The 23,115-nt window shown below is 40.3% G+C and overlaps 1 protein-coding gene across 19 annotated transcripts in view; it reads left to right on the top strand.

Annotated features, from left to right (window-relative positions):
• The window catches only part of RBFOX1 (RNA binding fox-1 homolog 1), a 1,522,779-nt gene that overhangs the window by 349,007 nt on the left and 1,150,657 nt on the right, over nucleotides 1-23,115 (top strand). The gene's annotated exons all lie outside the window — the stretch shown is intronic.

The raw sequence follows: 23,115 nt of genomic DNA, 5'->3' as shown, positions 1-23,115 counted from the left end.
GGGGGGAGGGTTGGGGGTTCTGGGGGGGCGGGAAGTGGGAGGGGCAGGGGCGGGGCTAGGGCGGGGCTCCTCACGTCCTCTTTTTTGCTTGCTGAAATATGGTAACCCTAGTTTAAATGGGCCCAGCTTACCAAGTAGTCCAGACCACTGTGAATGACTGCCCTGTACTCATCATTATTTACCACTCCACCAGTCTTTGTGTCATCTGCAAAATTTTATCAGCAGTGATTTTATATTTAGTTCCGATGTTGAGTATGTGGATCCCCAACAGAAACACCCCCATCTGATGATGATTCCGCATTGAGAACTCCTTTTTGAAATCTGTCAGCCAGTTGTTAATATACTTAGCATGTGCTTTACTGATATGCTGTAGTGCTAATTTTTTAGTCAGAATGTCACACAGTACTAAGGGCTTGTCTACACAGTGTGATAATGCGGACAACAAGGGAGTGATTTCTCCAACACACTAACATGCTGGACATTAATTGGTCCATGTAGACCTTGCTGGTGCGCACTAAAGCTTCTTTGCTATGTCTTAATGCTAAAGCATACTTGGGAATCTTTAGTGTGCACCAGGAGGGTGTATGTGAACCAATTAAAGTAACCAATTAGTTCTCAACCAGGGGTTTGGCGCACCCTAGGTGGCCTCGAGCAGGTTTATGGGGGGGCCTCCAAGCAGGGCTAGCATTAGACTCACCGGCTTTCTGCCCTGGGCCCCAAAGCCCCACCAAATGGGGCTGAAGCCCAGGTACCTGAGTCCCGTCACCTGGAGCTGAAGCCTGAGCAATGTAGCTTCGTGGGGGCTCCTGTGGCATGGGGCTCCAGGCAATTGCCCTGCTTGCTATCCCCTAATGCCGGCCCTGGCTTTTATATGCAGAAAACCAGTTATTGTGGCACAAGTGGGCCATGGAGTTTTTATAGCATGTTGGGGGGCCTCAGAAAAAGGAAGGTTGAGAACCTCTGAATTAAAGCGCAGCATGTTAGTGAACTTTAGAAATCATACCCGAGTAGTCCATACGACCTCACTGTGTACACAAGTCCTAAGTCAAATGCCTTATGTCTATTTTACCTCTACACAATCAGGATGTGGAGTAGATGTCAGTGAACCTCATGAGTTGTTTTTCTGCAAGGTTTAGTTCCATCTGAACCAGAATCTGGCTCAGGACCAAAAATGTAGGGGCAAATTCATATCTGGGGATTCAGATCCCAAACCCTGTGATATTCTAAGGGGTTTAGCATTAAGGTTTTGGGTTTCATCCATTTCTATTTAAAATGGACATCACAAGGCTGGGAATTGAGTCCTAGCCAATTGTCTTAGTCCCGTTCAGTTGGAAGGATATGGAAAAGAAGGCAAGGAGTGTGTGTAGGGAGAGGGGGGAACAAAATATCCTCAAAGCTCTGAGCCATGGAGGACCATCTGTCAGTGGGATGGGGAAGGAAAAACAAAATGTGATGTCTACAGTTTTGGAACAGTGATACATTAATACATACTTTAAATAGGTTATTACTTTAATGTATACTTTAAACTGACCATGGTCTTTGATACCACATATGCTGCAGCAGCAAAGCCCAATGACACTGTTGAAGTTCAGGAAGGAAGTCGGATTCAACTTTTTGAATGTCCTTGCTTTTTTCCTTTGTCATAACCAACCTTAACATTACTTAAAGATGGTTTATTGTGTATTTATTTTTGTTCCTGTATGACTGAAGAAAGACAGCTTGGTCTTGATAACCAGGCATTTATTTAAGTTAAAGCAATATGTGTATGTGAAAACATTTGTCACATTTCTTGCTGCAAGTAGGAAGCTGCTATAGAGTTGATATCTTTAATTTAAAGTTGGAAAAAAGTAGCATAGAAATAGCTATACTTCTTCCTCCTTTAAAACCTTCACTGAGCACCAGTGAAATTTATGTGCTCTTGGCACAAGTTGAGTTATTGTTATTATCGTTACACTTTTGCTACTATCAGCTGGACTTAGATTGGTGGAAGTAAAGTTTTGCTTACTGTGGAAAGATCCATCCTAGGTATCAAAAGGTCTGATTGAAAAGAGCAATTTTTAACGAGATAAATCTAAAAAATGAAGCTATAAGAACTAGCTTTAAATTAAGCCCAATAAAGATATAAATCTGAATTCAGTGCAATAACTTAACTTTAAGTTATTAATTGCATATGGTAATACTGAGAACAAAGGCAGAACTGTGAATTAAAAGTGTAAATCGAGGATACATGTAAATAAATGGTATATGTATTGTTTGTCCATATGAAGCAGTTCACAGACAATATGTATTTCTCCAAAAATCCTTTGGATCAAGAGTGATATGGAGTTTAGTCCAAATAGAAATTAATGTTTGTAGCCTAGAAATAAGATATGACTCTATATGACTATATTTGTATGGTCTAGAAATCAGAGCAGAGGACAGATTTCTGTTCCTATTGGGGCAGTCAAAAATCTTTGGTTATGTTTCTAGTTTTGTCCATTCTGTTGAATGCATTATGTTCTTAGGGCAGTTCATTTAAGGTCTGGTCCTCCCAGCCTTGTGATATAGCTGACAGAACATCGGAGTAGGATTCAGAAGACCTGGATTCTACTCCTGGCTTTGCCAGTGGCCTGCTAGATAACTTTGCACGTCTCTTCTATCACTCTGTGCCTCAGTTTCCCTATCAGCAAAATGGGAATACTTTTGTTGTAAACTGCTTTGAGATCTACAAATGAAAAATACAATGTAAGAGCTATTATTATTATTTATTAAGGTGCTGAATACCTTCTGGAAAGTGCTGATTATGAGACCTTTATTCCCTCTGTGTCTCATCTTACCAATCTATAAAAAATGATTTTGACCTTATTCACAGTAAGGTACTAATGAATTGCATCCTGTCTGTTGAGGCAACTGAACTAGATCTGACGGGCCAGAGGGAGACTTAGTAAGTAATCAAAGAATAAAACTTTTCCCAAAACCAAAGGAAAATGCCTTTACTGCAAACGACTAGGTATCATGGCAACGAGAACGGTATTCTTGCATTTCCCGCTGTTGCTGTAATTGTGAAAGGTAATCACAAACATGTCAGACTGCAAACATATCCATTGTTGCCTGGATGTACTATTAAAGGCTTCTGAACTGGCAAACTGAGATCCAGTTTACATAAAACCTTAGGAAAAGATTCCTTTTGCCAGTATACAATGATTTCTGATGCCTTGACATTGTATGGGAGCTGGGGTGGACCTACCATCACCAATGGAATACTCCTAGTCTTCTAGCCAAAATTCCTTTTTTCAAAGAATGTCCCTATAGTTTAATTGTCACTGAAACATGTTCGCAGCTGCATACAAGATGTGGCTGGGATTTGGAAGAAACACGTTTTTGCTTGGTTGGCCCTGACTGCTTGTGTACTACTACTATACTTTGTCTTCCCTCTTGGAATGAGTTTTAGGTTGTTTTATTTTGTTTTTTTGTTTTGGCAGTGCTTGTTGGTGGAAAGTACACACGAAAACCAGATTATACAAATGCTTTCGTTAGTATTTCAGCTAACAAGTGCTACATCATTACCAATCTGATTAGCTATGTTCATAGTTGGGGATATTTTAATTCTGGAGAACAAGTCCTTATATTACTCTAATTAATTATATGCCTTATTAAGGACAGCTTCACAGGGATGTAGTTTGACTCTCTCAATATAATGGAGAATTGATCTTTATTATGGAGGATGTTTATCCAATTTTCTTACTGTTTCTGCTTTTCTGTCATCCTTCTGATTTTGCATAACACTTTGTTGAAGCATCGTTTCTCCACTTTTTCCTGTATGGATTTGTAAAATTCTGTTTCTTTCCAGTTTAAAATGATGGTGATAGGCTTGAATAATAGTAATGACCAGTTGAATATCAAATGGAAAAAGGTTCCTATTATTTTTCCAATGGCAATATCAAATCAGACAGGGCCTATATTATGGGTCAAATTCTCAGCTATTGTCAATCAGTGTCTCTCCACTTAAGTCGATGGAGCTACACTGACTTGCAGCAGTTGAAGATCTGACCCAATATGATAAATTTTCATTGAAATGTGCTTGGAACAAATAGCTTAAAGTAAAACAAACAGAACCCTATATGGATCATACAGTCAAAAACCTTATTGCTGGCCCTATAATTATACGTTTGTTTGTATTTATCCATATATGACATTTTTACACATTTTTGTTTCCTGTGGGGGTGGGGTACTCAGTAGAGATGTTCCCCAGAAACACTATTCCAGAATTCCACTAATTTTTGGCCTCCGTTGTCCAAGGTTAGTTGTTCTTGTATGTGATGTACTTTTAAATGTGTGAGCACTCTCCATCCCCAGTGCAATGCCTCATTTTCGCGTTGCTTTCAGTTCTGCTGCAAGAACAATAAAGCGAGGCAGCCGAGAGCTGTTTTTCTATCAGCTCCCTCTGTTTCTGCGTCTGTGTCCACTGCTGCATTCAGAAGTATAACACCCTAGATATATCACATAGTCATCCTTAGGGGCTGTTTCATTTAAGAAATTGCAGACCTTTTCAGGGGAGCCCAAAAATACTTTCTCATTCCCCAGCATTCTGCACTATAAAGTAGTGTTGAAAGTACTCATCTCTGATAAATCTTGAGTTTGGTTTTGCTTTTGTATTTTGATGATTTCCAGACTATATTTAAGCTCCTGAAGGTGTTCCTGGCTTTATTGGTTTTGTTCAGGATGTCCTGGCTTGTTCCACCATCTTGGCAGATTGTGCTGCCCAAGTATGTGAATGTTTCTACATTGGTGAGAATATAATCCTCTATCCATACTAGTGATGGTGAGGCAATATTAACAGTCATGATATCTGTCTTATTGCAATTGATTTTCAGTCCAATTTGCTGGCTGAATGCGTTGAGTCAAGTTGTTTTTTTCTTGTATATGGTGTTGGATATGTGATAGGAGAGCGACATCATCTGCAAAGTCCAGGTCTTCAGAGGATGAGAAGAGTGTCAATTTAATGCTTCCTGGCATGTTTTCTGTTGTACGCTGCATTACCCAGTCAATGGCAATGTTGAAGAGGATTGCAGACATGACACATCCCTGACGTACTCCTGTTTTGACTTAAAAACTGAGCTCACCGTGATCAACACTGCATGTAAGGTTGAAATAGAAGCTTTTGATGATGATGATTATACGGAAAGGAATTCCATATGCCCGCAGAATGCACCATAGGTTGGTCCTGTGAATGCTATCAAAGCTTTCTCAAAGTCTATAAAATTTATGTACAGTTGCCATAGCCATTCTAAGCACTGTTCTTTTATGTTTCGTAGAGTGAAGATCTGGTCTGTGCTTCCACGCCCTTTCCGAAAACCAGCTTGTTCTTTTCTGAGAATACTATCAATTGCCTCTGATATATACGCTGGACTATGATCTTACACAATACTTTGCTTGGCACAGATAAAAGTGTGATACCACACCAGTTATTACAATCACTGAAAGTTCCTTTCTTTGGTATCTTCACTATAACCCCATTTGTTCACTCATCTGGCACTTTTTCCCTTTCCCAGACTGATGTAAATAGAGGGGCCAGGATAAATGCTGCTAATGTAGGATTTACCTTGAACAATTCTGCATTCAAGTTATCCTTGCCAGGCGCTTTCCCATTTTTTAAGGATTTGATGGCTTGAATGATCTCTTCCTTAGCTGGGATGTCTGGGTTGATATCAAGATCTTCTTCTGCCTCCTGGATGTTTGCTTCCTCTTTAGGTGGCTCCCGGTTCAGCAATTCTTTGAAATGCTCTGGCCAACGCATTTCTTGTTCTTTTTTTGGTTGTTAGTAGGTGTCCTTGTTTGTTCCTGATGAGAGTGTTTGTTGGTGTCTGTCATTTACCACTGGTAAGCCATGTCATTTTGTAGATGGTTCCTTGTTCACCACAAGCAGCTGTATCCTTTGCCCATGTTGCTAGATTATCAGTATAATGCCATTTGTCCACTTTCACAAGGCGTTTGACTTCCTGATGTGCCTTGCTATACTGCTCGTGGTAGTTGTCCTTTAGCTTCTGGGATTTTATGTCTAAAACTTTTTTCTTCAGAGCTCATCTGGTTTCTATGGTGTTCTGTGTGCTGGGTGTAATCTACTCTTTCCTTCCCTTCTGCCTGTAGCCTAGATAGGCTTCACTGCTCTGTTTATAAACTGCTGTTGCTTTGTCCCACTTCTTGTTGATCTCCTCATCTGCATTCCTCTCCTCTTCATCAAGGTCTGCAAGTGCTTGAAACCTGTTCTTTAACTGCAGAAGGAACGCTTTCTGTATTTCAAGGGACTTTAGCTTGTCAGTATCATAAAGTCTATGTTCCTTGTTTGGTGGACCCACACTTCTCAGTTTTAGTTTGATGGATGCTGTCACAAGGTGGTGGTCACTGCCAACATCTGCACCCCTTCTCACTTTCATATCTGTCAATGAGCGTCGCCATTTGCCATTGATCATGATATGGTCAATCTGGTTCTTATCTCTGCCATTTGGACAACACCATGTCAGCTTGTGAATTTCACAATGTTCAAATAGGGTTCCGCTGATGACTAGGTCATTAATATTACAGAAATCAACAAGTCTTTCTCCGTGCTGGGACGGACGCCGAGGCCTGAGCAGGGGGCGGGGCTTGGCTGATCAAGGGGCCCATAAAAGCGGCCGCCCAGCCAGGCAGCGGGACAGCTGCGAGCAGCGGCAGCCAACAGGGCGGCTAACAGGGGAGTTTGAGAGGGAGTTCTCATTGGAGGAGAAGGTACCTGTATTTGCATCTGTCCTGGGTGTTCCTGGGTGTTCTTGTGTGTTTGTTTGTTTTGGTTTGTAGGGGCCGGCAGGGGCTGGGTGCTGGGACGGACGCCGAGGCCTGAGCAGGGGGCGGGGCTTGGCTGATCAAGGGGCCCATAAAAGCGGCCGCCCAGCCAGGCAGCTGCGAGCAGCGGCAGCCAACAGGGCGGCTAACAGGGGAGTTTGAGAGGGAGTTTGCAGGGGGAGGCAGGAGGGCGGGGCGTGTCGTGTGCTCCGTGGCCCCAGGTGCTGTGGGCAGAAACTGCAGCAGCCATGAGCCAAGCAGCAGCAGCAGACAGAATGCAGATGGCTGCATGTGGAAGCTGTGGTATGTATATAGTCCTAGCAGGAGACCCGGAACAAAGGTATGTGTGTATGAAGTGTCGCCTTATAGTGTTACTGGAGGAAAAGATTAAGGGGCTGGAGATGCAGGTAGAGACCCTGGTGGAGTTTAGGCGGGGGTTTGAGCAGCTGATGGAGGATGGGCAAGGCGGGGCTGAAGAGGAAGGCTCTAGGGTGCAGGAGGAGGCAGTAGTAGATGACAGCGAGAGGGGAATGGAAGGAGGAGATCCAGGGAAGTGGAGGCATGTGACTGTGAGAAGTAGGCCAAGGAAAAGGAGGGCCAGTGAGGGGGGAATAGAACTCAGGAATAGGTTTGAGTGTTTGGAGAACGAGGTAGAGGGGCAGCAGGTGATGACTGAAGGTGGGAGGGTGAGGAAGAAGAGAAGAGCGGCTAGTCCGAGAGAGAGGGGGGAGGAGTTGATGGAGACAGCACCAATTATGGGCCACCAGAGGATACAGGAAGGCATAAGGGGGAGCATAAGGGAAGATAGGAGCAGACACAGGTCAGGACTAGAGGGATCGGAGACTAGATTACTAGATCGCACTGTTGCCAGGCGACGGCAGGTGTATGTAATTGGAGACTCTTTACTGAGGAGATTGGACAGGCCTGTGACCAGGGCGGACCCGGAGAACAGAAGGGTGTGCTGTCTACCGGGTGCAAAGATACGCGATGTGGACCTGCGGTTGAAAAGGATCCTGAAAGGAGCAGGTAAGAACCCCTTGATAATCCTTCATGTGGGAACGAATGACACGGCTAGGTTCTCGTTAGAGAGAATCAAGGGAGATTATGCCAGGCTGGGGAAGACTCTCAAGGAGATAGAGGCTCAGGTTATCTTTAGTGGGATTCTGCCTGTTCCGAGGGAAGGGCACCAAAGGGCTGATAGGATTGCGAGGATAAATAGTTGGCTAAGGGAGTGGTGCTATAAGGAGGGCTTTGGGATGTATGGCCACTGGGAGGCTTTCGGGGACAGACACCTGTTCTCGCGGGATGGGCTTCACCTGAGTAGGGAAGGAAATAGACTTCTGGGAGGGAGGCTGGCTCATCTTATCAAAAGAGCTTTAAACTAGGAAGTTTGGGGAGATGGTTGGGAGATGCACAGTTAATCTCCACGCCAGTTTCCGGTATTGAAAAGCTGAGTGTAATAAGAGGAGACATAGCCGGGGAAATGAGATTGGACATAGGAGGGACAGGGGGGACGAACACAAAGAGGAGCGCAACATACAGTGCTAGTAATGGGAGACAGGCTAAACGACATATATTAGGCTGTTTGTACACCAATGCGAGAAGCCTAGGTAATAAAATGGAGGAATTGGAGCTCTTGGTCCGAGAATTGAAACCGGATATCGTAGGAATAACTGAAACATGGTGGAATGGCAGTCACGACTGGAACACAGGTATGGAGGGGTATGCGCTGTTTAGGAAAGACCGGGATAAAGGTAAAGGGGGGGGGGTTGGCATTGTATGTCAATAGTGAAATAAGCTGTAAAGAAATAATAGTGGATGGAATAGATAATACAGAGTCCGTCTGGGCAATACTCAAGCTGGGTAAAAGTACTACTAGAGCCTCTCCGGGGATAGTGCTTGGGGTGTGCTATAGACCGCCGGGATCGACCCAGGATATGGATAAGGAATTGTTTAATGTATTAAGGGAGGTAAATACTAATAGAAACTGTGTAATTATGGGGGACTTTAACTTCCCGGATATAGATTGGGGAACAAACGCTAGTAGCAATAATAGGGCTCAGATGTTCCTAGATGTGCTTGCGGATCAATTCCTTTATCAAGTGGTAGCTGAGCCGACGAGGGGGGAGGCCATTTTAGATTTGATTCTGGTAAGTAGTGAGGACCTTGTTGAGGAAGTGGTAGTGGGGGACAACTTGGGCTCCAGTGATCATGAGCTAATTCGCTTTAAACTAAATGGAAAGAGTACCAGAATTAAGTCAAGGACTAGGGTTTATAATTTTAAAAAGGCCAATTTTAACAAATTAAGGGGACTGGTAAGGGAAGTGGATTGGGCAAACGTATTAAGGGACCTAAAGGCAGAAGAAGCCTGGGATTACTTTAAGTTAAAGATGCAAGAGCTGTCAGAGGCCTGTATCCCCAAAAAGGGAAAAAGATTACTAAGCAAGAGACTTAGACCGAGCTGGATGAGCGACCGGCTGAAAGGGGCGATTAGGAAAAAACAGAAAGCGTACAAAGAGTGGAAGAGGGGAGGGATCAGTAAGGAAACTTACCTTAGCGAAGTCAGAGAATGTAGAGATAGAGTGAGAAAGGCCAAAGGCCGGGAAGAGTTGGACTTAGCGAGGGGAATTAAAAGTAATAGTAAGAGGTTTTACAGCCATATAAATAGGAAGAAAGCAAAGAAAGAAGAAGTGGGACCGCTGAAGACTATAGCCGGAGAGGAGATTAAAGATAATCTAGGCATGGCGCAATATCTCAATGAATATTTTGCATCGGTGTTTAATGAGGCCAATGAAGGTATTAGGGATACTAGCACCGTTACAGAGGGGCATACGGGATGGGGGATTACCGCATCCGAGGTAGAAACAAAACTAGAACGCCTTAATGGGACTAAGTCGGGTGGACCAGACGATCTTCATCCGAGAATATTGAAGGAATTGGCGCGGGAAATAGCAGGCCCATTAGCGACTATATTTAATGAATCTGTAAACTCGGGGGTAGTCCCGTTAGACTGGAGAATAGCCAATGTGGTTCCTATTTTCAAGAAAGGGAAAAAAAGTGACCCGGGTAACTATAGGCCTGTTAGTTTAACATCAGTAGTGTGCAAGGTGCTGGAGAAGATTCTGAAAGAGAAACTAGTTGAGGACCTTGAGGTTAATGGCAAATGCGATAAATTACAGCATGGTTTTACGAAGGGCAGATCGTGCCAAACGAATCTGATCTCCTTCTTTGAGAAAGTAACGGACTTATTAGATAAGGGAAATGCGGTGGACCTAATTTACCTGGATTTCAGTAAAGCGTTTGATACAGTACCCCATGAGGAACTATTGGTTAAAATGAAAAACATGGGGATCGATATGAAAATCCAGAGGTGGATAGGGAATTGGTTAATGGGGAGAATGCAGCGGGTCGTATTAAAGGGTGAATTGTCGGGTTGGAGGGAGGTTACTAGTGGAGTGCCTCAAGGTTCGGTTTTGGGACCCATCTTATTTAATCTATTTATAACTGACCTCGGGACAGATTGCAAGAGTGGGCTGATAAAGTTTGCGGATGATACGAAGGTGGGAGGAGTTGCAAACTCGGAGGAGGATAGGGATACTCTGCAGGGAGACTTGAATGAGCTTGTGAATTGGAGTATTAGAAATAGGATGAAATTTAATAGTAAAAAGTGTAAGGTTATGCACTTGGGGACGAATAATAACAATTTTAGTTACAAGATGGGGACGCATTGGTTAGAAGTAACGGAAGAGGAGAAGGACCTAGGGGTCCTTGTGGACCGCAGGATGACTATGAGTCGGCAATGTGACGTGGCGGTGAAAAAAGCCAATGCGGTCTTGGGATGTATTAGGCGAGGTATATCTAGTAGAGATAGGGAGGTCCTGCTTCCGTTGTATAAGGCACTGGTGAGACCTCATTTGGAGTACTGTGTGCAGTTCTGGTCTCCAATGTTTAAAAAAGATGAACTCAAACTGGAACGGGTGCAGAGAAGGGCGACTAAGATGATCAGAGGAATGGAAAACCTGTCGTATGAAAAGAGATTAGAGGAGCTTGGGTTGTTTAGTCTGACAAAGCGAAGGCTGAGGGGGGATATGATTGCTATCTTTAAATATATCAGAGGGGTTAATACAAGGGAGGGAGAGGAATTATTCCAGTTTAGTACTAATGTGGACACGAGAACGAATGGATACAAACTGGCCGGGGGGAAGTTTAGGCTAGAAATTAGACGAAGGTTTCTGACCATCAGAGGGGTGAAATATTGGAACGGCCTTCCGAGGGAAACGGTGGGGGCGACGGACCTGTCTGGTTTTAAGATTAAGTTGGATAAGTTTATGGAGGGAATGGTTTAATGATAAAACATAGTAGTCAAGGAAAACCAAGCAATGGTACATGAACAACATAATGGCCAACAAGGGTCAGGCTAGAGACTCTTGCCTATATGCTCGGGGTATTACTGATCGCCATATTTGGGGTCGGGAAGGAATTTTCCTCCAGGGTAGATTGGCCGAGCCTCTGGAGGTTTTTCGCCTTCCTCCGCAGCATGGGGCAGGGATCACTAGCAGGAGGGTCTCAGCCGATTGAAGTCACTAAAACACAGGACTGGGGACTTCAACGGTAGAGTACAGGGAAGGGTCTTGCGGCCTGCAGCATGCAGGGGGTCAGACCAGATGATCATAATGGTCCCTTCTGACCTTAATGTCTATGAGTCTATGAGTCTATGAGTTTTCATTCATGGTTCCAACCCATGTCTTCCCATTGCTCTGTCATTGTTTGTGTTATCCTTACCGACCTTGGCATTCAGGTCTCCCATGACAATAGTTAGGTCCTGGCGAGGTACTCTCTCTAACTCCAGCCATAGTGTAAAGTAGAATTTGTCCTTTACTTCTTCATCACTGTCATTTGTCGGAGCATAGCATTGAATCGGGGTGAAATTATTATGTTTCCCTTTCAGTCTGGCTCTCATAAGTCTGCTGCTAATGGCTTTCCTTTCAAGCAGGGAATGTTCCACTCCCTTCTTCGAAAGGATGGCAACTACTGCATGATATTGTCCATCATCCCATCCAGAAATCAGCAAAGTTTCTCCTGAGGCTGTTGTTAATCTTCCTGATTCCGTCCATCTGCTCTCACTGACACCATAAGCTATAGCATCTCATCTCTGCTATGACCTGAGCTAGCTTCCCTGTTCCGTACATTGTCCATACATTCCAAAAAACAAGTTTGTTTTTGTCTTGTTATTGAGCACTTCAGTCTTCATGTCAGTAGCTTCCTTTTGGCTTTCACCACTGGCAGTCATACGGGTCATTGACTCCTGAAGGCCATCACACACAGTAATAGTTGAATTCTCCATCTCTGTTTCCGTAACATATTTTGTTTTTTACAGGACAGGGTTGTTAGCACTGTGCCTAACCTCCAACTTGTAGGACTAGGGTGTCTTTTTTGTCTGGCCCCTCCCCCACAGACCAATCCGGCCTGGTTGAACCTACCAGGAGCAAAAAGCCCCTGGCGACACAGACTCTGGGGATCGTTAGAGCATGCAAGCTGTCCCGCCACAACAAGGCACGGACACCAGAAGACAATATCTTGCCATAATTAAGCCATTATGTTTTGCAAAGTGCCTCCTTCATCTTTTAGCCTGTACAGGAAGGATTAAAACAGCAGAAAAATGAATAATAAAGAGAACAATACAAATATAGGCACTTGTAGATTAGAACAGTAAAGTTTAGTAAATGGGGCAAAAAGTAACATTTTGTTTTACTCTGGAATGGTTTACCTTTAAAGTTTGGAACATAAGACTAAATTAAATTCACTTCAACTGATAATCTGCCAGCTCTGCAAGACAGAACTGAAGCTAGACATTGCCTGTGATGTTTTGGTCACTAGTTTCAATTGGCAACATTGTAATGGTGGTATCAAAGAGAGGCAAAAAAAACCCTGAATGAACAACATCTCATCCCTAAAGGTGGTCATTTCTATAAAGGAATGAATCCCATTGGTATATTAATGTGGAGAAGCTTGCCATTGCTACTGCCAATGTTCTACCTCTTCTTTATTCATGAATAAGTTTCTATCTCCAGAGTGACAAAGGGGAAGCTTCCAACTATACTAAATTCAGTACGTAATTTTTATATCTAGCAAAAAGAAAAACTCGGTACTTCCAGTTACTGTATTTGTGGGTCAATTGAACCACTAAGTCTAGCTTGTAAACTGTTTTGTTGGATTGTATCATAGACCTTTCTCTGAAATACCTTGCTTACACATGATACAACATGAAAGACTATTGCAAATATTCTCCCACCTTTTCAGTTTAGTTGGCAAACAGTTATAAGATTCTCTCAGTTACCCACTTCCCTTCTCAACGCCCCATGCCATTATTTGGCTCGAAACACATTTAATTCTGAAGATCACTAGGCAGGGTTCTGTGAGATCCTGTACCAGAGTTCAGATGGCTGCCACTTCTTCCTTTTCCCAGCCCCAGCTATGTTTAGATGGTTTTTTAAACCAAAGATTAGTTTAGGGAGCTTCCAGCTGAGTTGCTTAACAACTTGGAGCCACAGAATAACAAACAAAAAGAGGCAATATTAGCAGATGTTCATCAGTAAAGCCCCCTTTTAAAAATTCCATGTGTATCCACCCTCAGCTAGGATGCTTGGGCACATCATACCAGATTTTATGTGCACAACAACATTTGATAATTTTCGCTTAGTTAAGCTTACACTACAGGTTCCATTGCTTTCCAGCCCTCCTGTTTACCTGTTCCTTTTACTGCTTTCTTTCTTGTGGCAAAGCCATTCCCAAAGATTAGTTATATCCCATGCTATGTGTTGAATTAGAGAGAGGGAATTCCACAAACTGAGTTAAATACTATGTATCCTCAGAAAGCTATGGGCCCTGTTTTAATGTGAAGTGGTACTGATTATTCATAAATAAAGTATTAACATTTAATCACTAACAACTAGTATTATTAGCAATTCACTGCTAATAGGACAGCTCAGTTTTACTCTCTGAAATATATAATTATTTTCCTATGGCTGAAAGAAAAGTGTTTTTCAAATGGAAAAAGCTGAAAAACATGAAATGTTTGACTGTCTACCAGTTTTGCAATCTGTGGTTTCCATAAGCGAGATTAAAAAAAAAAAAAAACCTCATGAGATATTTTAATAAGAAATGTTAAAGAAATAGTGTTAAAATATGTGATTATAGTAATGTAGCTGATGTAGTTGAAATAAAGATAAGTTTCTATTGAATTGTTGCTTAAGATGCAGAATGCTAGTTTAAGACATCTAGTGGAGTAAATATACTGTGTATATATGCAAGATAATAAAAGGTATCAAATACAAGCCCTATTTAGTTTCAGGTTTAGTGTTTCCTTAATTCAGTCCAAACCATTACTACCCACAGGCAGTTTGTCTTCCAATTTTTCTTGTCCGAGTCAATATTTACTTTTAAAAACCTGCCAAAATTATGGTGCAGACTTTACAGTATTTTTTTCAGTTTGAAAATTCTGAATTGTAATAATTTTTCAGAAGAACAGTTTCAACATTTAATCTATAATGCTTAATGCAGCACAGAGTGAGTTCTATCTACCTGTATTTGACACAAGGGGATAGTTAGGAAATATTTTTCATTTTTAATTTTTAACAAACAAATGGTATTCCTATTAATTATTTATTTACTTAGGAATGATAATTTATAGTTCTAGTGCTAATTACTGGGTTTTATATTTACAGATAAGGCACATTTCATAAATATTAAAATATGCTATTATCTATATAAACGCAGGTTTTCTATGAATATAGTAATTTAGTGATTAACACCAGAACCATTAATTTACATTTGAAAATGGATAAATAATAAAAATGCTGTTTTTAATTGCAAAAAATGAGGATTGAGGGGAGCCCTATTCTATGCCTTTGAATATAACCCATTGGTTTTTCCCGTTTTAATCAGTTATTCTTCTGATGTTATTATGCATAACATAATGAGTTTATAGTCATATGTACTCCATGACCAATTTTTAGATGTAGTGTTTTTAGCTTTTGTTTTGTATTTATGTAAATATATTTGCCTTCAGTCTGACAACCGGTATGCAAATTTTTATCCAAATTTGAGTTTTAGTGGCTTATAATAAACCATTCAGAAAAGATGGGATCCTCATAGATATATGCCATTGGTATAGTGGAACAGTTACACACTACTTTTATCATAATAAGCAGATTTAACCATGTATAGTTCAACTTATTCATGTTAATTTCCCTGAAAATGTTCTACATAGAGAAATCAAAAAATGGGCCAAAGGTTTAAACCATTTCTTAAGTTGCTATTTTAAATTACCCACAGTCTTTTGCTATTGCATAAGCCATTTCAGTTGTTAATCAGTTATTAAAGCCAGATTATTTTATTTATTTATTTATTGCATTTTAAAAGGAATTATGCCATTACCTATACCTTTCAAATACGTATGACACAATTCAGGCACACTTCAGAAAAATACCAAGGATCATTTTTTATGACCCTGAAAGTTGCAACTGGTAACACATTTGAGTCAAGGAAAAAAACATTATAAAATAATGCTTAGCTATTGGTTAGTATATAACTTTAAATGTTTTATGCATGAACATATAGTATCAGTTTTGAACAAGTAACAATGCTGGATGGGGAAGAAGGACTTTTTAAAAATATGGAACAACTAAGAAACATTCTAGAATTAGAATTTAATGTTTTTCTGTGACATATATGCCCTTAGCAATGCCAGATGTTGTTTAAAGGTAACATGACTAAAACAGTGGATTCAACAGTGTGGGAACAATTCAGTGTCAGACACTAGTAACATAAATATTCTGTTTCTATTTGTGGATAGTAATCTCAAGTATTAGGACACAATCAAGGAAAACATTAAGCCTGTGCCTAAATCCATCCATATTCAACAAAGCATTTAAACACATACTTGAAGTTAAGCAGGTATTTATGTGTTTTGCTAAATAGGGATGAACTGTTGATTCCTGGTCTTAGATACCTCCACTTTAGACTATGACATAAAGTTACACTTGCTGTGCCTATTTTCCAGAGTTTAATCAAGTGCTCTCCAAGTTCCCTAAACCTGTACTGTGGCCCTGTAGTGAGGAATGGAACAAAGGTGCCTGGAAGCAAAAACTGAAAAGACAAAAAATGTAACAGCTCAGAGACGGTTATATGAGCCACTTAAAAATCAAACATAAAAAGCCTGTTTTAAACTAATATTAAGTTTCCGGCTCAATCCAAACAAGTTTACAGTATAAAGATTGGAATATGGTGAGAGAGGAAAATTCTTATGTGATTCAAGAATTTTCCTCTCTTACAGTGTTCTAATCTTTATACTTTACCTTACATAACTTACAAACCCCAGACTAAGGTAGTCAAGGAGAAAATAAGATCTGCTTCAGAGAAACTTCTGGGACTGCCAGTCATGGGGGAGAAAGTTTTTAAGCTGGAGCTCATTTGACAGTAAAAAACAAAGAATAGGCAGCTCCGGGTTAACTGATATCCAGGGCACTACAAAAGTCTCTCCTGTCCGGACTTTTAGGAAGCCCTAGGAACAAGGGCCACCACCAAGGATCTGCAGATGTCAGACACTCATCTCCGTCTTCTCATTGACTTGGATAACCTAGGCTTTACTGGGGATGCTGCAAATGAATGAAGACAAGTTAGGTAGTAGAGAGTAGAAAAGACTTGAGCTTTTCCCTGAAGGGAAAGGACTATGTTTAAAGAACTGGTTTTAGTTTAATTTCCATAAGATCGAGGAACAATTATTGCCCTTGAAATGAGGGACCAATTTCAATTTCTTAACATTATTCTAAAGGAACTAACTTCAACATTGCATTCATAACCCCTAGGAGCCCCAGTTCTCTCTGAAGAAAGGCTCAAGTAGTTTGCTGCATCCCTTGGTCTGCGGGATTATCACTTAGCATTCATGTAGACTAGTTGGATTGATGGGATAATGGAAAGGGGCAGTGATGCACTCAGTTAAAGGCAAATAGGGTTGCACATCTTAGAAAGGGTAACAAAATAGCTGACAAAACCAGTGGCTATGTCCCCTTACTGTTGCATTTTTTTGACATTTAAAGTGGTTTCGAACTCTCCTTTTATTGCAGGTTATATCAGACAATCAGCTACCCTCTAGCACAGCAGTTCTAAACCTAACAGGCAGCAATGCTGCTAATAATTGATATGCAGCAGCAGAATTTATAAATGAAATTAGTTCCCCAAAGTTTAAGTATGGCTGTGATTGAAGTAGTAATGATAGAGTTCAAGCAAGTACATTTGCCATTTATCTAAGGGTATCATTACTGACAGTGCCTTTTTGTTAACATCTCATTATGCTTATTCATGTCATTGTTATTATGTCCCCCTTAGATATCTGCAAATTATACTTACTTGTTTGGGCTTCTAAGTCTTTTTTTTACCCTTCTTTGGACTGTATCTCATACAATGTTTGATTTGTGAGAAGCTCTGAAAGCATCTTCACTGCACTCAGCCAAAGAAGCTCTGCATTACCTAATCAAAAATATGATGTAGATGAAGTGGAAATCCATGCAGTCCCATCCAGCTGCTCTTTATGAATATTAAACACCTGTGTGATCAGAGTGATGTGACATGAAGTAGTGGACAAATCAGGTAAATTATTGGTTTTCTCATAAACAACTTCATGCTTAATCAAGGAGGTACTGCATCAGGGTCTTTTGGGCAAAGTTCTGAAAGCACTCTTTTACCTGTGATCAAATCTGGATGGATCTATAGGGTTCTTAAAATCTAACCTTCCTATCCTATTCAGAATTGAAGGATCAGCATACAATCACAGACCTGTTAATGTTTTCTTGAGATAGAAATGGAACCCTAAGCCAACATCAATAATTACATGATCTGCTATATTTAAAAAAAAATATGGAGAGGAAAAATACATAATTTTGGTGAAGATTCCAAAAAGAATTTAACCAGAAACTAAACTGAATGTAGGCAGACGAGTTCAGGATTTAAAAAAAAAAAAAAAAAAAAAAAAAAAAAAATCAAATAGAGCCCTTTTTCTGAAAGGTCAAAAACTACCAGGTAACTTTCTTTTCCCATTATTGTATATCTTCACATGTCTTTGTTTTCTGGTTCCAGTTAATACTGGAAGCAGTAATTTTAAAATATTCCAGAAGACAGTCTGATATTTCTGGCTTCACTAGAAGTTGGAAATATAGAAATGTCACAGGAGTCTGATCTTGAATTCTATCCCAATTTTGCATACCTAAAAGAAATGTGGATATTTTGAATAAGGTAGGGATTAAAAGTCCAGTAAACACTTGCAGGTGCTTATTGAAACAGATCAGAACCTTAAAATCTTCTGATAGTCACCACCTCACATTTAAAGTAACAAAGACAAGCAAAAGATAGGTTTAAATATTCCCCTCCAGTTCTCTGAGCCGAAGGGAGCACACATCTGTAACTACATACAATGCTTCTTCATTTTCCCTTCAAGTCATTTAACTCTGCCCTGCATCTTCATGTCATATCCTGAAAGAGTATAGCACAATGTTTACCTGTCCAATGGCAACAGTTTGGCTCCTAATGGAGTTGTGTTGCTGACAGAGTTGGATGGGGTTGAGCAGGAATGCACCTCACACTCTTCCTCTTTTAGGGAAAGATTTCATGGAAACACTGTGAGGTAAACCTCATAGTACTTCCAGACCTCTTGAATCCCATCCCATACCTGTTTCCACAGGAGGGAACAGCAATAGGCCCATACTACAAAAATGGTAATATCCTGGGTTTAGACTATCGCTAAAGGAAGTATTTAGGAGCATTCGCAGATGCCATTATAGGGTTGGGTATTTTGGTCTTGTTTCACCTCAAACTGCAGTAGATGTATAGCTATGAAGAATTATATTAATGTACAGGGAGGACAAACTCACGCTTGTGTGTGTGTGTCTCCAGTCACCACAATCACATTTTACCATAGTTCATAAGCATATTTAAATTCTTAGAAATACTTGCTTTCAAATGTGTTCATCTAACTCTGAACACTGACCTTAATTTCATGTTTAGGAGTTATGCTGCTAGAAACAACTGAAATAGGACTAAGCCCCTTATTTGGTTAAACAACTCTGTTCTTGGCATTTAATACTATATCTGCATATTAAACAATAACACAAGTATTTTCAAGAATTTCCTTAATGTCTGCATTTCTCTCACACATGCACCATAATGCTTGAAATTCCACCCCAACCTATTGAAATCGGTCCTGCATTGGTTTCCAAGGTAACTATCACAGATACTAATAAACCAACTATAGGGGATTGGGAGAAAATCATATTAAAATTAAATATTTGTAATACTTAACTATAAAAGGGATAAAAATGAATAACCAAAGCAATAATCCTGTATTGTAAATAATATGCAGTGTAAAGATATGACATAATGGCCCTGGGAAATTATGTTAATCCTCATTGGTTCCCATAAATGCAGATATTATGGAATTGATTTATGGGAATCAATGAGGATAAGATTAGTATCTCATAGCCATACAGTTTGTCTTTATTATTGCATGTTGTATGTGTTTGTTAATCTCATGCTTTCCATCTGTACAAGAGTAGACCATGGGCCAAATCCTTCACTCAGGATTCACTTATGTACAATTCCTACTGGCTTCTGTGAGGGTTTTCCCTGAATAAGCATTAAGTGCTGCTGCAGGATTTACCTTATGTATTATAGCCAGCAACTACACACACGAACAACTGCAGCTTATTTCGCTGTAAGACTGGTTATGTTGTCTGGCTGGATATTTTGTTTTGGGATAACAACTTGTTTTCTGTCACTTCACTTTTTATAATAGCAGCCTTAACTAGCTGTACAGTCAGTGAAACAAAATCATTCCTGTTAAAATGAGATTTAGAAAAAGTTACAGGTTAAGGAAAAAGGGATAAGAAAACGATACACAGGATGCTATGATGGCTGTTTGCTATTGGCTTTCTCCCCCATGATGAGGCTGAAATGCTCCGAAAGTGTAATACATTTAGAGGGCTATCCCTGATTTTAAGGGTGCTTATTTACATCAAAAGGACTGAAGGACTTTTTTTTTTTTGGTATACTAATCCTTTGTTCACATATTTTTTCCTTAGATCTCTCTATTAAATCTGCTATAGTCATCAATGCCAATGTAATTAGTAGGCAACAAAAGCTGAATAGTCTTTGTATTGTTGTTAACATACTAAAAGATATGTGTGACCACACTAAGGGTATGTCTACAAGCAGCGCAGGTAGACAGACACACACTAGCTGTGCTTGAGCTAGCATGCTAAAAGTTAAAGTGTGGCCCACAGCAGCATGGGTGGCACAGGCTAGCCACCTCATTACACAGGCAGAGGCAGGGGCGGCTCCAGGCGTCAGCATAACAAGCAGGTGCTTGGGGCGGCCAAGGGAGATGGGCGGCACCAGCGGCAATTCGGGGGCGGCAGGTCCCTCACTCCCTCTAGGAGCGAAGGACCTGCAGCTGAACTGCCAATCGCGGCTTTTTTTTTTTTTTTTTTTGCTTGGGGCGGCAGAAATGCTGGAGCCAGCCCTGGCCAGAGGGCCAGGCAGCAGGAGTGTACTCCAGCAGCTAGCCTGAGATGCTGTTCATCCTGCCACAGCCACACTGCTATTTTTAGTGTGCTAGCTTGAGCAGAGTTACTGTATGTCTTTCTATCCATGCTGGAATGCACCTGCCCAGCTGCTGGGTAGCCATACCCTATAATGCAGGAGTTTGCCCATGTGGAAAAACATGCACAATTGGGGCCTTATTGAGATAAGCAAATTGAACTTTAGGTTGCTTATTCTTTTTTACTTGAATGTATTTAGCTGGAGTCATGAATGGTTTTAATCTTATTACAGATTACGTTTTTTTTTTTTTTTAAGTTTGATATTCTGTATTTTCTCTTGTTTTGCTGCATAACACTTTCTTTGTGATCTATGCTTTTTGTTGCTTGATAGATTGCACACAGTTTACTATTTTAGTTTTATATATTTATTTAGTAATGTACTAATTACTTAGTATACGGTACCAGTTCATTAAAGGCAAGGACACAGCCTCTCTTAGTGCTCACCAAACATATAATTTATATTATTAATTTTTAAATATTTTTTAATAATGGTGTCTTAATACAGTCAAAACCCACATGGAAAATCAGTAGAAAAAGATCTGGTTTCTTAATCATCAGATTGAGAGGGACATGACTTTCAAATGACAATATTTTTTTGATATGTACATAGACTTCAGTTGATGCCCCAGTAGGACTTAATTAATAACTGTGCAGCAAAGAGGTTTGTGAGTGGTTGGGATCCTGACTGTGGGCTCAGTTCTTCTGAAGTCAGTAGCAAAACTTTCACTGACTTCAGTCTGAGCTGCATATGTAGCTATCTGTTAAGTGTATTCACTTTCTCTCCCCCTGTTGTTTAATATCTTTATAAAGACTTAAAGCAAATTTCAAATGTATTTTAGTATTAATAACAGAATGTCACATTAGTCATGAAATGCAAGTTACTTCCTCATTCCCTCAAAAAACATTTTCCATTTAAATTAAGGCATATAGAGTTACTGGAGCATGACGTGTGGACTTTCATTGTGTCATTTTCCCATAGTAGCCCTACATTAGAAAATGAAGCCAGGGCCAGCCATAGGCTTTGAAGGAGCTCCATCCAGCTCCCTTTAAACCTATCTCCAGGTCCCCACCTCCATGCAGCCATGACACCCCAGCCTCAATTGCCTCCTATCCTCCTGTTAACACTTCAGAATGCAGCACCCTCACTCGCTTTTGAGAGTCTCTGTGACCTCTAATGATCCTTGTACAAGCACTGAGAAGTCAGGAGATGATGCTGATACACAACTTTTCAAACCGCATTCAGTCTCTGCTATGAGTCATTGCCATCAGACTCAGATGCTGACACTGGGAAATGGGAGATTATATTTTAGGTGACAGCACTAAGCAAGTCTCACAGGAAACGTGCTGTGTGGCTCTGCTCCCATTAAAGGCTATAGCATTACTCGTACTGACTTCAGTGATGCAAGATTATGCCCATCAGGTACATAGAACTAAGGCTAACACTAATGGAAGCATATGAATTCTCTCAGTTCCCGAAGTACGGACAGCCTTCCCAAAAATATGAAGCCTTCTGGGAAAACACATTTTAATGCTTAGCTGCCATCTTTCTATACTATATAGCTCATTTTCATTTTACTACTGTTCTAATGAAGTGGTATCCTCTTCCCCTGGGCCATGTTAAAAAAGGTCAATCACAAAGTGGTATTTTAATTTAAATAAAGAGTGAGGGACTGCTTTTTTTCTAGAATACTGAAAGAAATATTTAAACATACCTTTTAATGTCCTTTTAAACATGATTCTTTCAGGCTTTTCTGTGACCTTAAACATAACTTTAAATATTTGTAATTCATTATTCATACCACTAAATGCTTCAAACTGAAACTTGTTTTCTCACTGCATTAAGTTTTTCTATTATGTATGGACACTGCTTTATTTGTATAGGTTTTATCATGATTTCAGGGATACTGTGACTTTTTTAAAAAAAAAAGACCCCTGAAATGTTTATATTGAAAACAGATTAAATGAATTAACATGCACATTTCAATTACAGTAACTTTATTTTAAAAGATAGAAAAAGGAAGGGGGAAAAAGGTAGGTCAAATTTTGGGCCTGCTAACCTTGATAAAGTCTCTTTAAATTACACTTGCCCTGTATTGCTCTGTGTGGGCTGGTAATAGGCTGGATTGAATGTTCTAAATTTCCTAAGTGTTTCAACTTCACACTGTGATAACTATGGTAGTTCCATTGACATTCTGACACCAGCTCTGGATTGTTGTTTTGGCTTTTCAATTTTTTTCTCACTTAATAATTGAGTTTCATGACTCCATGCAGAAGATGGGATGAACTCCAGACAGTTATGTTATTATAGATTAGCCCTGCAGATACTGTGGCTTATAGAGACTTGATGTGCTGGAGAATGGTATTGAAATCTGATAACAAAGAATAAAGAAAAGAAATTAAAAGGGATATTTTTAATATATCTCCATTTTAAATTATATATTTTCATACTTAGAGACTTGCAGCCCTTACTCAGGTTGATGAGAATTGAAATGAGACATAGGTCTGAGTAAGGATTGCACAGTCAGGCTGTAAATCTTTTCAAGTATTTGCAAAGCTATACCACTGCACATAGCTATAGAATCATAGAATAGAATCTTGGAAGAGACCTCAGGAGGTCATCTAGTCCAATCCTCTGCTCAAAGCAGGACCAACCCCAACTAAATCATCC

This window comes from Trachemys scripta, chromosome 10 (genome assembly GCF_013100865.1).
Source record: "Trachemys scripta elegans isolate TJP31775 chromosome 10, CAS_Tse_1.0, whole genome shotgun sequence".
Taxonomy (NCBI): Eukaryota; Metazoa; Chordata; order Testudines; family Emydidae; genus Trachemys; species Trachemys scripta.
The sequence above is the reverse complement of the archived record's forward strand: the minus strand, read 5'-3'. Positions and strand labels throughout refer to the sequence as shown.